At 34.5% G+C, this 14,115-nt stretch overlaps 1 non-coding gene across 1 annotated transcript; it reads left to right on the top strand.

The window, feature by feature from the left end:
* The first annotated feature begins 8,526 nt into the window (after positions 1–8,526).
* Positions 8,527–8,633, top strand: LOC136216087 (small nucleolar RNA R71). The gene has a single exon (XR_010683080.1). It is a non-coding gene; the product is annotated as a small nucleolar RNA R71 (small nucleolar RNA).
* Positions 8,634–14,115: the final 5,482 nt, after the last annotated feature.

Consider the following 14,115-nt stretch of genomic DNA (forward strand, 5'->3'; position numbering starts at 1 on the left):
TATTAAATTTTGAACACGGATGTGACAATGACAGCTGCCATGCCTCTAGTTTATAATATCGATATCAAATGGTAAAAGAAGTTAAGAGATAACTACAGGGTCTCTGCATCTTTAGACTGCTGAAACTCTGTCTTGGTTAGGGGCAGTAATGGTTTGCTAGAACCCACTTACTGTCTGTGGACCGTGAGCCCACTGCTAGCTAAGGACAGTCCCATAGGATCGTGCACATTGAACATCTGAATTAGAACTTATAGAACGGTATTGGAGAGATGAAATTAATTGATTGTTTGACAGTAAAATGTCAAGGTAATTAATTGGTAGTTAATTAATTGATTAATTGATACTTTGTATCAAGGTAATTAATTAATGGTCTTAAGTGTTGAGTATTTAATTGATTAATTAGTTTGCGGGATGTTATCAATTAATCTGTAAATTAATGAAATTGCATTCCGTGAAGAATTAATTAAATTATTACGTCAATTTATTAATTAGTGTTATTTATTTAATTGGGGTAATTAAATTTAATCTAATCATAATTAATTGCATAGAATAAATATTATTGGTATTTATTTATGTAATTAGATTAGGATTGGATTAGTTTTGTAATTAACCAATTAATCCTAAACTAATTAGGTTTAGGAATACACTATATATAAATTAAAAACACTATAACCTAATTAACAATATATATTCGGCCAACTAGGTTTGCTTTCAAAAAGCAATACAAAAAAACGGCAGCCAATTTATCTTGGCGAATTACATAATCTTTCCAGTTCTTCCTCCGTTCTTCGGCTAGCACCGGTTCTAGCTCGATAGCTGTTCGTGCACCTGACTACGGAGATCTTACTACTTTGTGGATTCTTCAGCCGTCTCTAGAAGAGACAGTCCGGATAAGTTTTTATCCCTAAACGGATCCAAAAGGTTTTATTCAATTAATGGTTAACGGACAAAGATCAAACTAAAGGGATTAGAAATAAATTTTGAACTGCAATTCCGCTACGCTACAGTTGATTAACTGGCTATAATCCCTAACAAACCCCTCCATTATAATCTTCGAGGAGTTCACTAAGTTGCCTTGGAAAACATCGCCTAACACATAGAGATCAGTATCTTTCACAACATTGCTTCTGATTCGACCAAAAAGACTATGACAGAGGAATTTGTGTAGATACAGCATGGAGTTAGAATTTATGGATTTGTTGAAGGCAAGACGTGGATTGAATCGCCAAAATCGTGTTAACATCCTCCATATATCTGTAGAAGTCATATCCCGTCCAGGATGGTGTTGAGTTGTGTCTCGGGGTGGAAAACCAAACCAATTAGGAAGTTCTGGATATCCAAAAGAGAATACCTTCCCCTCACAACGAAAATTGAGACGAACACGTCTCTTATTGACGAACCGAACGGTAGATAAAAACTCTAGAACCCAATTCCCAATTATAGGAAATTTCATAGAAACAAAATTGGTCCATCCCAAATTAGTCAGATAGCGATTTATGTCATCGCTTATCCTGATTTCCTCGTTCAAGAACTCGTCCAGATACATCATGCTAAAGAATTGAGCATATCTAAACTGCAGAAAGCGTTTCCCTTCGTCATGTTTATAGATTGGAAACCATGCACCATAATGATAAGAGATATCAATTTTCCCGCTTTGAGCAGAAGTGTTTTTTCGAACATTTTTCAAAGACTTGGTCATGTTTGTGAGAGAGAAGAAAATGGTGTCTGTAGGATTGGGAATTTGAGAAAGAAATTCAGAAAGATGAAAGGAAAATGGAATAAGTCTGATCCTACAGGAATATATAAGATATATAAGTGAAAGATTGTGTCTGTTAAAAAGAAAAGATACCAAACTGATACCTCTTCGATTCAACTAACATAATTTTTGAAATTAGATGGCTGTAATCCCTTACAGTTATTTCAAATTGTAAAAGACAGAAAATCTCAATTGAGATTTTCAGAATCTCAACTGAGATTTCCAAATCCTGAAACATGGAAAATCTCAACTGAGATTTCTTCATATTTAATTTCTGAATAATACTTAACACTTAATGAATCATTTTCAAAACATGACTAGATTAAAATTTAATGTTGACAAAACTTATTTGTACACAAAATAAAAATAATAAAAAAAAATTAACCTAAAAATTAAAAAGAAAGAAAAATAAAAATTATGAACATATAATAAGAAATACTATATATTAAAAATATGAAAACTAAATAAATTAATTTTCATAGAATTCGTCCACGAATTCAATTGCTTGAATTGTAGCTCCTTCGAAATAAATCTTGCAACGATTACCATTAACCTTAAATCGATCGTCATTGGACTTTTCTAGCTCCAAAGCTCCATAATCAAATGTTTTAACAACCAAATATGGTCTAGTCCATCTAGATTTTAGCTTACCTGGAAATAACTTTAATCTTGAATTAAAAAGTAAGACTTTATCCCCGACATTAAAGTTTTTAATTTTGATTCTGGCATCATGCCACTTTTTAACTTTTTCCTTATAAACTCTTGCATTTTCGTAGGACAAATAGCGTAATTCATCCAACTCGTTTAACTCGAACAAACGCTTTTTTCCTGCGCTTTGCAAATCATAATTAAGGGTTTTTATAGCCCAATATGCTTTATGTTCTAACTCTACCGGAAAATGACAAGCTTTACCATAGACTAATCTATAAGGTGTCATTCCGATAGGTGTTTTAAACGCAGTACGGTATGCCCATAATGCATCGTTAAGTTTATGTGCTCAGTCTCTTCTAGAAGACGAAACTGTTTTCTCAAGTATCCATTTGAGCTCTCTATTTGATATTTCCGCTTGACCATTCGTTTGAGGATGGTACGGCGTGGAGATACAGTGATGTACTCCGTATTTTTTCATAAGTGACTCAAAACTTTTATTTACGAAATGAGTACCACCGTCGTTTACCATAGCTCTAGGAACTCCAAATCGACAGAATATTGCATTTAAAAATTTAACAACTATCTTAGAATCATTCGTCGGTGTTGCAATTGCTTCAACCCACTTTGAGACATAATCTACGGCTACTAATATATAATTTTTGCCAAAATAAGTAGGAAAAGGACCCATGAAATCGATCCCCCATACGTCGAAGATTTCAACTTCCAATATGTTCGTAAGAGGCATCTCATCTCTCCTTCCTAAATTCCTGGTTCTTTGATATTTATCACAGCGGATAATAAATGAACGGACGTCTTTAAACAAAGTAGGCCAAAAGAATCCGCATTCTAGTATTCTAGCTACTGTTTTGCTTACGCTATTATGACCTCCGTAAGCACTAGCATGACATTCCAACATTATAGAGTCATATTCAAACTCACTAACACATCTCCTAAGCTTTCCATCGTCGCATGTTTTGAACAAAAATGGATCTTCCCAAAAAGATTTCTTAACCTCCGAAAAGAATTTCTTCCTTTGCTGAGAATTTAACCCATCTGGCACAACATGTGCAGCTAAGTAATTGGCTATATCCGCATACCATGGAGCTATGACACTTTGTACTTGCATGAGATATTCTTCGGAGAAATCATCTCGAATGCCTAATGTTTCACCGATGGGACCGTTTTCATCCTCAAGTCTTGATAGATGATTGGTGACAAGGTTTTCAATTCCCTTTTTTATCTTTAATCTCTATGTCAAATTCTTGCAATAATAAAACCCATCTAATAAGACGCGGTTTTGCATCTTTCTTAGCAAATAAATATCGTAAAGCTGCATGATCTGTATAAATGATGACTTTAGATCCTAACAAGTAAGATCGAAACTTATCACATGCAAAAACTACCGCTAACATTTCTTTTTCAGTTGTGGTGTAATTTAACTGTGCACCGAACAATGTGTGACTCACATAATATATAACATGAAGTCTCTTATCCTTCTTTTGACCTAATACACATCCTACAGCTAAGTCACTTGCATCGCACATAATTTCGAAATGTAGATTCCAATCGGGTTTCGATATTATAGGTGTACTGACTAAAGCCGTTTTCAAGGTATTGAAAGCTTGTAAACAATCCTCATTAAAATCAAAAGTTGAATCTTTCATAAGCAAATTAGTAAGTGGTTTGGAGATTGCAGAAAAGTTCTTTATAAAACTTCTGTAAAAACATGCATGACCTAAAAATAATCTTACTCCCTTAACAGTGGTTGGTGGGGGTAATTGATGGGGCGTGTAGTCTAGTTGGTGTGTGTTTGTTAATACGGATGTTGGTGATACGACTACCAACTATTCCTAAACTATTGGTGAGACCGATTTTATGTAACAAATACTTCTATGAAGTGCAATGGCGACGATGAGTTATAAATATGACAAACAAAGACTCCGAATATATACGATTAACAATCTACTCTTACAAAGACGACTACGTGTAGTTTGACCGACCCGTGAAGTACTTAGACTACATGATTCCTAGTCAAGGTGTGTCTAATGCTGGGGATCAGAAACTAGGGCCCATAAGTTCCGTGGTGTGTCAATTCCTACGGTTTCCGGAGCGTCACTTCCGATAAGGCAACACCTATATGAATCCCTAAAGATAGCCCGAATGGCGGCGGAAATCGCGTTCCCCTACACAATAGTCAATTATAAGTATCAAAGCAAGTAATAAACCTTAACACGTATATAGAAACGGAAATTGCAAATCATATGTTATAAATATGGAGACTAAAAATGATGAATACAACCAAGCCTAGTACATAGGAAGAGTGCAAGCTAGTTAGCAAGCGAAAAGGGAAGAATCGGCCCTCGAAACTTGCCAACCGGACTCAAGGCCATCGCTTGGGACCTGGAGGTGGAACTTTCGAGCTTGGTGAACGGAGAAGGAACGGAGCTTTGACGAAATGCCGGGATCAACGAACAAGCTCGAAAGGGGGAGGGTTTTATTACATAAATCTAAAACCAAAACTATACAAAGCAAGAAAGTAGATAGGTAGAAGTCACTAGGTCTATGTGTGTATCTTTTTTTTTTTAATGAGTGCTAGTCACTCTTATTTATACATCAAGCTAGGGGTAGAATTGTAACTTCACAAGGTACAAGTATGGAGGTACATAATTTGGTGCAGAATTCTCAGGACACGCCCTGCGTATGGGAGGAGACGCCCTGCGTGCCTTGTTATACGCCCCGCGTGTTTGAGCTCTTGGTATCTTATTGCTTGAATTGCCCTATGTACGCCCCGCGTGTCCCAAAACACGCCCCGCGTCTTGCCAGTTGACTTAGGGGACATTGCAGTCTGTCCTTCAGGATTGGGTTAATCATGTTCTGACCGGTGTCATACGCCCTGCGTGGTGGGTGACACGCCCTGTGTGTGCTGAGTAGACCCATGTGGTGGTTCAGGATTGATCAATCATTTCTGACTCGCTTGTCTGCACACCCCGCGTGTATGGAAATACGCCCTGCGTGTGTTGGAATACGCCCTACGTGTATTGCATTTTGTACCTGCAAAATATACTTCTCACGAGCCGAGTTAGCTTGACATTTTATTCTCTAAATTCAACTAAAAATAAAGGAAATTACCCGAAAGCTCAGTTTTTATTTTTATTTCATTATTTTATTAAAACGCATTATTTTTGTAATTAAACTTATTTATTTAGCTCGAAAATAGACCGTAAACCACGCTAAAAGATAGGGACGAAATGCCCCTATCAGTAATTTTTCTATAACTGAAGTATTTGCTCTATCCACTTCTAAACCTTTTTCAGATATCTTATGACCTAAAACAATTCCTTCGTCTACCATGAAATGACATTTTTCCCAATTTAATACTAAATTCGTTTCTTCACATCTAGACAATACTTTATCTAAGTTCTGTAAATATGCATCGAAAGAATCTCCATAAACTGAAAAATCATCCATCGTTGAAATGTTGCTGGTGCATTACGTAGACCAAAAGGCATTCTCCTATATGCAAATGTTCCGTAAGGACACGTGAAGGTTGTTTTATCTTGGTCATCCGGGTAAATATAAATTTGAAAGAATCCGGAATAACCGTCTAAGAAATAATAAAATGCATGACCGGCTATCCTTTCGATCATTTGATCAATGAAAGGTAAAGGAAAATGATCTTTCCTAGTTGCTTTGTTTAGGTTCCTATAGTCTATACAAACCCTCAAACCAGTGGTGGTTCGTGTAGGTATCAGTTCACCTTCGTCATTTCTTACAACAGTTATGCCTCCTTTTTTGGGTACACAATGGATTGGACTAACTCATTCACTATCCGAAATCGGATAAATGATTCCATTGTCGAGAAGTTTAGTAATCTCATTTTTTACTACCTCTTTCATGTTCGGATTTAATCGTCTTTGCCTATCCGCTTTAGGTGGCTTATCCTCTTCTAAGTGAATTCTATGCATTACGATACTAGGATTAATTCCTTTTAAGTCTGAAAGTTGCCATCCCATACTTCCTATCCTATTTCTAACAATTTCTTTCAATTTTTCTTCTTGACCATTTGTTAATTTGTTAGAAATAATTATAGGTAGAGAATCGCCTTCGTCTAAGAAAGCGTACCTCAAATGACTGGGTAACTCCTTAAGTTCTAATTTAGGGGGTATTACAATTGAAGGCGAAACTGGTCCATCTTCTCGAATCAAAAGCTCTGGGTCTTTATCTTCTAATTCCTCACCCATTATAGGTTCAATTATTTCTTCACTTTGAATAAAGTCATTGACACATTCCTCGACTAAATCAAGTTTCATACAAGTGAATTCCTCCATAGGGTATTTCATCGCTTTGTTCATATTAAACTCAATCTTATCTTCTCATATCCTTAAAACTACCTTCCCTTCCGACACATCTACGAGAGCACGTCTTGTGTTCATAAATGGTCTACCGAAAATTAAAGGGCAATTTACATCATATGCAAAGTCTAATATAACAAAATCGGTAGGAAAAATAAATTTATCGACTTTGACTAAAACATCTTCAATTATACCATATGGTTTCTTAGTGGTTTGATCCGCTAATTGCAAAACCATATTGGTACGTTTGATATCTTCTTCTAAACCTAACTTGTTAAAAATAGACAACGACATTAAGTTTATACTTGCTCCTAAATCACAAAGACAACTTGGGAATTTACATCATATGCAAAGTCTAATATAACAAAATCGGTAGGAAAAATAAATTTATCGAATTTGACTAAAACATCTTCAATAATACCATATGGTTTCTTAGTGGTTTGATCCGCTAATTGCAAAACCTTATTGGTACGTTTGATATCTTCTTTTAAACCTAACTTGTTAAAAATAGACAGCAACATTAAGTTTATACTTGCTCCTAAATCACAAAGACAACTTGGGAATTCAATATCTCCCAACTTACACGGAATAGTAAAACATCCGGGATCTTTGAGTTTAGTGGGCAAATTACTTGACACGATTGATCTACAGTCTTCAGTTAACGAAATGGATGAAATTCCTTCCCAACTGATTTTCTTTGAAATTAAATCTTTTAAAAACTTACCATAGTTAGGAATTTGTGTGATTGCATCCATAAACGTTAAATTGATGTGCAAATTTTTAAGTTTATCTAAAAACGTTAGAAGTTGTTTGTCATAGTCCTTATTTCGGACTTTGTGCGGAAAAGGTGGTTTGGGTACAAAAGTTTTGGTACTTGTGTCAAATGGTGAACTATTTGTGTTTAAGATATCTTCTTTGGACTTTGGTAAATCAGTTTCTGGTAGTTGCATCTTTGGGCATTTTCGGCCCTTGATAATTCTTCCCTGAACGAAGAGTGATAGCCTTTACTTGCTCTTTCGGATTTTCTTCCGTATGGCTGGGAAGACTTCCCTCTTTACGGGATGGAATTGATTTAGCAAGTTGACCAATTTGAACCTCCAAATTATGGATGCTAGATGAGTGGTTTTTTATAAGCTGATCGAATTTATTTTCGATCCGTTTAAAACCATCGTCGTGATTACTTATTTTTCCACAGCATCTATAAACTTGTCGATTTTAGAATATAAAGTGTTAATCGTATCTCTTGACTGATTTTGATAATTAGTGGTACGATTTTGATTAGCACTTGCATTATTGTTATTGTTATCTTTCCAGTTAAAGTTAGGATGATTCCTCCATCCAGAATTATAAGTATTAGAATAAGGATTATTAGTTTGGTTTTGCCCTTGGACAAAATTTACCTGCTCGACCTCACTCATGTTTTCGTTATCCATATCTGTTTGGATTGGATTACCATGAGAATCACACGGTGCCATAAACCTATCAATTTTGTGCGATAAGGCAGAAAATTGGTCTTGTAACATCGCAACTGGATCAAGTTCAACTATACCTTTAACTGATGGTGTGGTTGAGGATGATGGTTTTTCCACCGGTATATGTCCACATTCCACGGGCCACATACTGCTGTTGATTGCCATTTCCTCCAAAGGTTCTCTTGTTTGGGCTGATGTTTTCTTCATAAATAGCCCTCCCGACATAGCATCTAATGAACCCCTAGTTGTAGGATTTAGTCCATTGTAAAATGTTTGCATTAAAAGTTCAGCGGGTAATTGGTGGTGTGGGCATAAACGTTGAAGTTCTTTAAAACGTTCCCAAGTCTCATAAAGAGTCTCATTATCATTTTGAGAAAAAGATGTTAACTCTTTTATGATTCTTGCGGTTTTTGCTAAAGGAAAATATTTTGATAAAAATACTTGGGCTAATTGTTCCCAAATGGCAAAAGTTGCGGCTGGCATAGAAGTTAACCATTCTTTGGCTCTATCCTTCAAAGTGAAAGGAAAGAGGCGAAGTTTGATTGCTTCTGCAGTCACATCTGGGATTTTAAAAGTGTCACAAATTTCAAGGAAATTTGTTAAATGGGTGTTAGGATTTTCGTTAGGTAACCCGTAAAATGTTACATTATTTTGCAACATATTAAGCAAAGCTGGCTTAATTTCAAATTGGTTTACGGTGATTCTGGGTCTAACGATACTATTGGTTACACCGGCCACACCTGGCCTAGCGTAATCAATAAGTGTTGGTGGGTCTGCCATTTTTTCTGGCTTGTTATGTGTTTTTACTGGAGTATTATTTTTGTTTTTCTTGTTCTTTTTAATGGTCCTTTCAATTTCTGGGTCTATAGGGTCTGGTGGGGTGCCTGATCTTCGAGAACTGCACATGAACTTGAAATCTTGCACGAACCGAAACTACCTACCAAACAGAATTTGAAAAATAATTATGTTAGTAATTGAAAATTATTAAATTACAAAAATTAAAATAAGTATGAATAAACCTAGATTCGAAATAAAACACGAAAAATCTAAAATTTTGTCAAAAAATTTGGCGTTCCCCGACAACGGCGCCAAAAACTTGTTGAGCGATTTCCACAAGTACACGGTATACGCTTGTAGTAATAAAAGATATCGAACCCATAGGGAACGCTTTTTAACTAAAAACTTATTTCATTCAGTTTTATTCACGTCTTTAGGTTTAACTAAAGAAAATCGTTTAATTGATTGTATTGGTTCGGATAAATTAGGATTAGATAAGAATATTATATTGAACTTAGAGAACAATTCCGTCTTGAGATTTCAATTACAAGACAGATACTTCCGTAATTGGAATAAATAGAAGGTATAAAACTTATTTTCATTAAGCAAAGAAAACAACTATAACTTTGGTAAGATTATGGACATGTAATAATATAGGAATTTATGCAATTAAATGGCTTTGAACCGTAGAAATCTGTCTGGATCGGAGCAGATTTCTACCTTAATCAAGTTAGTATTTTATATCCGATAAGCCGCGCTAGCGATCATATCATCCGTAAAAACTAATTCTTTCAAGTGTTCAACAAAGTTTCTTTATGAATAAGATAATATAGAATGTTTTAATAAAAACACCAATTTATCACTTTGAAAATCATTTTGTCAGAACAATATCAAAGTAACAACAGGAAGAATGTATTGAATAGAATAAATATATCATTAATGAATTTTGAATCTTCACAAGTTAACAGAGAAGTAGAAACATGGATAGCATTTTAACGAAAACTTTAAGATCCGGGTTGTCAATCTTTCCGTCAAACTCCGTCGGCTTGTCAGACCTCTTTGCGCTTCAGCCATTAGTTCTTCTCGCTGAATCTTCGGAATAGAGACCGCTAGGTCCACTACCAGAATGAAAACTTGTCTCTGATCAACTTTTGAAACTAAACTAATACTACTGTGTTTATAATTAATCTAATAACAACTTGTGTACATAAAGTTTGTTTACAGAAATGAAATCTAATTTTTCTGACTCTTTCTGAATCAGAAACTCAACATAATAACTCTCTGATTTCTCTAACTTTTCTAACTTAGCCAACTCTGATTTCTTGAAATGGATCACTTATTTATAGTTGGTGAAGGGTTGTAAATGAAGGGTTATGTCTGCTGGTGAAGGGTCGTTTTTATCCAAACGAAGAGACGCGTTTCTTGGATTTAAACATGTGAAAACTATACAGAATTCTTCGCTATCTCATATGAGATTCTGAAAATCTCAGTCGCGATAGGGGTGAAGGGACGAGTTGAAGACTTCGAAATTTCGGAGTTTGGTGACCGTATGTCGCGACTGAGATTCTAAAAATCTCAGTCGCGACAGGGGCTTTTTCCCCACCTTTCGACTGCTTCTTGTCCTCCTTGAGTTGTTCTTCTGATTGATACGTATTCTTGGCACGTTTTTTAGGTTTTTCCTTCATTTTAGTTCCGTTTTAGATCCGTTTTAGCTCCTATTTGGATTTAACCAAATGATCAAGTACCTTGCATCAAAGAAGTAAATAAAGACGTAAAAATATTCCAAATGAATATAATTAGTACGATTTCAATGTAAATTTAATGTATTTATATATGATATTTTAGGTATATTTTGGGCTTAACAAAAACCGATATGAAAGCAAGAAAGCTACTGCTAATAGTCTCCACGCCATGAAAAGAACATCCAATATCCTATCAATTGCAATCCAAACAAACAGAATTTCAATGACTAAATATAGTTAAATGCATATAAACTATATAGGTAACTCTTGCCCATAAATCAATCATTAAAAAACCATATTCAACCTTAAAATTGTTAATAAAAGCATGAAATAACTTGTATTCAATACTGAGTTTTTGGGACTCAATACTAAAAGTATTGATAAAAAAATAGCAGCAATTTGATTAAAAGAATGGAAATTACCGCAATCCTTTTCGACCATTAAACCTGGCACCATGAGAAGTGACTCCACATATAAGCCATCGGTATGGACTTTTTGCTCACTCAACTCTGAATGTTCCACATCAATAAGAATAACGGACGGCCCGATGCACTACACTTCCCCACTAAGCAAGGGTCCCACCACAAATCCCAAAAGACATAACACAGCAAACCTAAAGGGGTAATCACAATTGGAAGCGAACTCAGCATAATGCTAGAGAAAAATTAAAACCAGTTGATATATGCAGTTTAAGAATAGTCTTGAGAGCTACAAAAAGGGCGTCCCGGTCGCACTACGCGTCCCCGCTGAGCGAGGGTCCGGGGAGAGGTCCCACCACAAGGGTGTACTGGGGGCAAGCCTTCCCCTGCCAATTTATTTGGCAAGAGCTACATTGAAAAAAATCTATAATTTAAAATTATAAAAAACCATAGAAGCAACTCTAATATTTTGATATAGAATCTTTATTACAACTTACTTTGTCAAGCAGATTGAGGAATCTATCAGTAATTGCAAAATATAAGTAAACACTTCGCCTGCAACCTGAAAAGAACTGTGATCCCTTCTGGATATAGAGACAGACATGTTGAATGTTTTTTCAGACTATTATACATAGATTAAATTATGAAAATGGGGACGTGTAAATTCCAAGGATCAAAGGTCAAACCTAACCATAAAATATCAAAATTCATAAACAAAAGCAAACTGAAAATCGAGAAAATTAACTCAGATACCCGAATTATATATAACTAAATTTCCAACTAATTTAACTCAAGTTAGTTAATTTAACTAATACAATAAACAAATCCAACCTTTTAAACCATAATAAATATGCTAAATTGTTCAATTTCGTGTAAAAATTGAAAAATAAAAATAAAAGATAAACCTCAATGTTTGATACAACCTACCACTTCCAGATCTCTAATTGTCTCTAACGAAGTTATTTTCTTCGTACATCCTTTCCAACCTTCTAATGTCGTCTGAGTTGCAATCATCTTTACTGTAACAACAATAACAAAAAAAAAAAGTAGAAAAAAGGAAAGAATATAGAGCAGTGGCAGGAATTTGGAAAAATCATCGGAGTTGATTAAGAAAAAGAGGAAAGAAAACGATGAAAATAGAGGAATCAGCAGTGACCATTTAATAATAGGATTGGAATTCAGAAAAAAGAAGAGATAAGAACATGCAGCTATAGAGATAAAGAATGAGAGTTAGAAATTCATAGTTTCAAGAAGTTTGAAAGAGGTAGTTGTCACACCCGACCCTAGACGACCTCAATCGGCATCAGACATGAAATAAAAAGATCATATTCAATACTTAAGAGTCTCCAAATTATCAACGCCATTATATTACAATTGAACTACCAAAGTTCTAACCATAATTCGCACAATAAGCAGCCAACTTCCAAACCCCGCCTAAACGGTCGGTAACCTTCTCTATATCATGTACTTTCTCACCTAAAAACATTAAAACATTTAAAAAAAATGAGACAAAAATCTCAGTAAGAAACTATCAGCTATAAAAACCAACTTTATTTAACATAGCTACATATATACATTTATAAAGGGATTTAATCCAAACCTTATAAAATATACTCAAAAAGTAAGTTCATAATATAGTCAAAGTAGTAAACCAAAACCATAAAAATATATAATCTTGTATCCATTCTTGAGTTCAAAACCTTATAAAATATTGTAATCAAATAAGTGTTTTATCAAACCAACTCGTATTTAATCGAACATAAAACCTTATATCAAAATCAATCATAGCCGGAAACATAATCCAAATTAACTTAAAACATTGTATCCATCATCGAGTTTCTCCTCTTAAGTATCAATCCATAACCACATATATAGTCGAGACGTCTCTTAACATTGCCTATCCTATATGGTCTTACCCGACACTTCTTTGCCATACCCAATAGGTCTTCAGACTATGTACACAGACCATGTCCCTCACTGAACATGGTCTTCAAATATAAAACCACCGATCCGAATTACTCTAGATGGATATAAAATCATAAAATCATAATGTGTTCAAATATCCTTTCACAATCAAATTCCAAACTATTTCATAACCATAAATCATTTGGCTTCAATTAGCCCTTTTGTATCATAAAAATCATATTTGGACTTCAACCCAAAATAATAACAACAATAACCGCAACAGATTTCTCAATCCAAAAACAATTCGTAAGAAATCATCAAATTCATTTTGTTCAATATAGATATATATTGAAACCAAAAATATATATGTATATATGTAAATCAACCAAATTAAGCCTTAAATCAACATAATCAAGTAAAATCTGAAATTCACATAGAAGCATAATCAATAGCTTTATTTTTCACAATAAAAAGCAAAATCATGAAAAACCATAATTTTACAAAATTCCTGCATAACCCTAAAATATCAATTTCTGAAACTTCTTTGATTATATATATATATATATATATATATATATATATACATAAAACTCAAAATATAGTTGATAGTTACTTACCTTGGCTACTAATTGACCCGATCGATTCTTCTCTAAATTCTGTCTAAGACGTTTTCCTCCAAACACTGCCGAAACTCAAAAACTTTTCGGTTAGGACTTAGATCTATACATAAGGATGTTATGGTTTCAATTTCGAGTGATTCGGACGGTCGAATCTCCGTAAATCAAAGAAACGATGAAAAAACGGTCGAAGAACGATGAACTGACAGAGAAAAGAAAAAGAAAAAAAACAAAGAAAGATGATCATCCACTCCACCTCTTCGATATATATATACAAATCTGACGAATATCCAGTTTGGTCCTCCATCTTTATATAATCTTTTAAAATTTACCCTAAACTTTTAATTTACACCTAAACCTATCGAATTAACTCCAAACCTTTCTTAAAACACCAAATTAACTTCACACACTCAATAATTATAAT

Source organism: Euphorbia lathyris, chromosome 1 (assembly GCF_963576675.1).
Source record: "Euphorbia lathyris chromosome 1, ddEupLath1.1, whole genome shotgun sequence".
Lineage (NCBI taxonomy): Eukaryota > Viridiplantae > Streptophyta > Magnoliopsida > Malpighiales > Euphorbiaceae > Euphorbia > Euphorbia lathyris.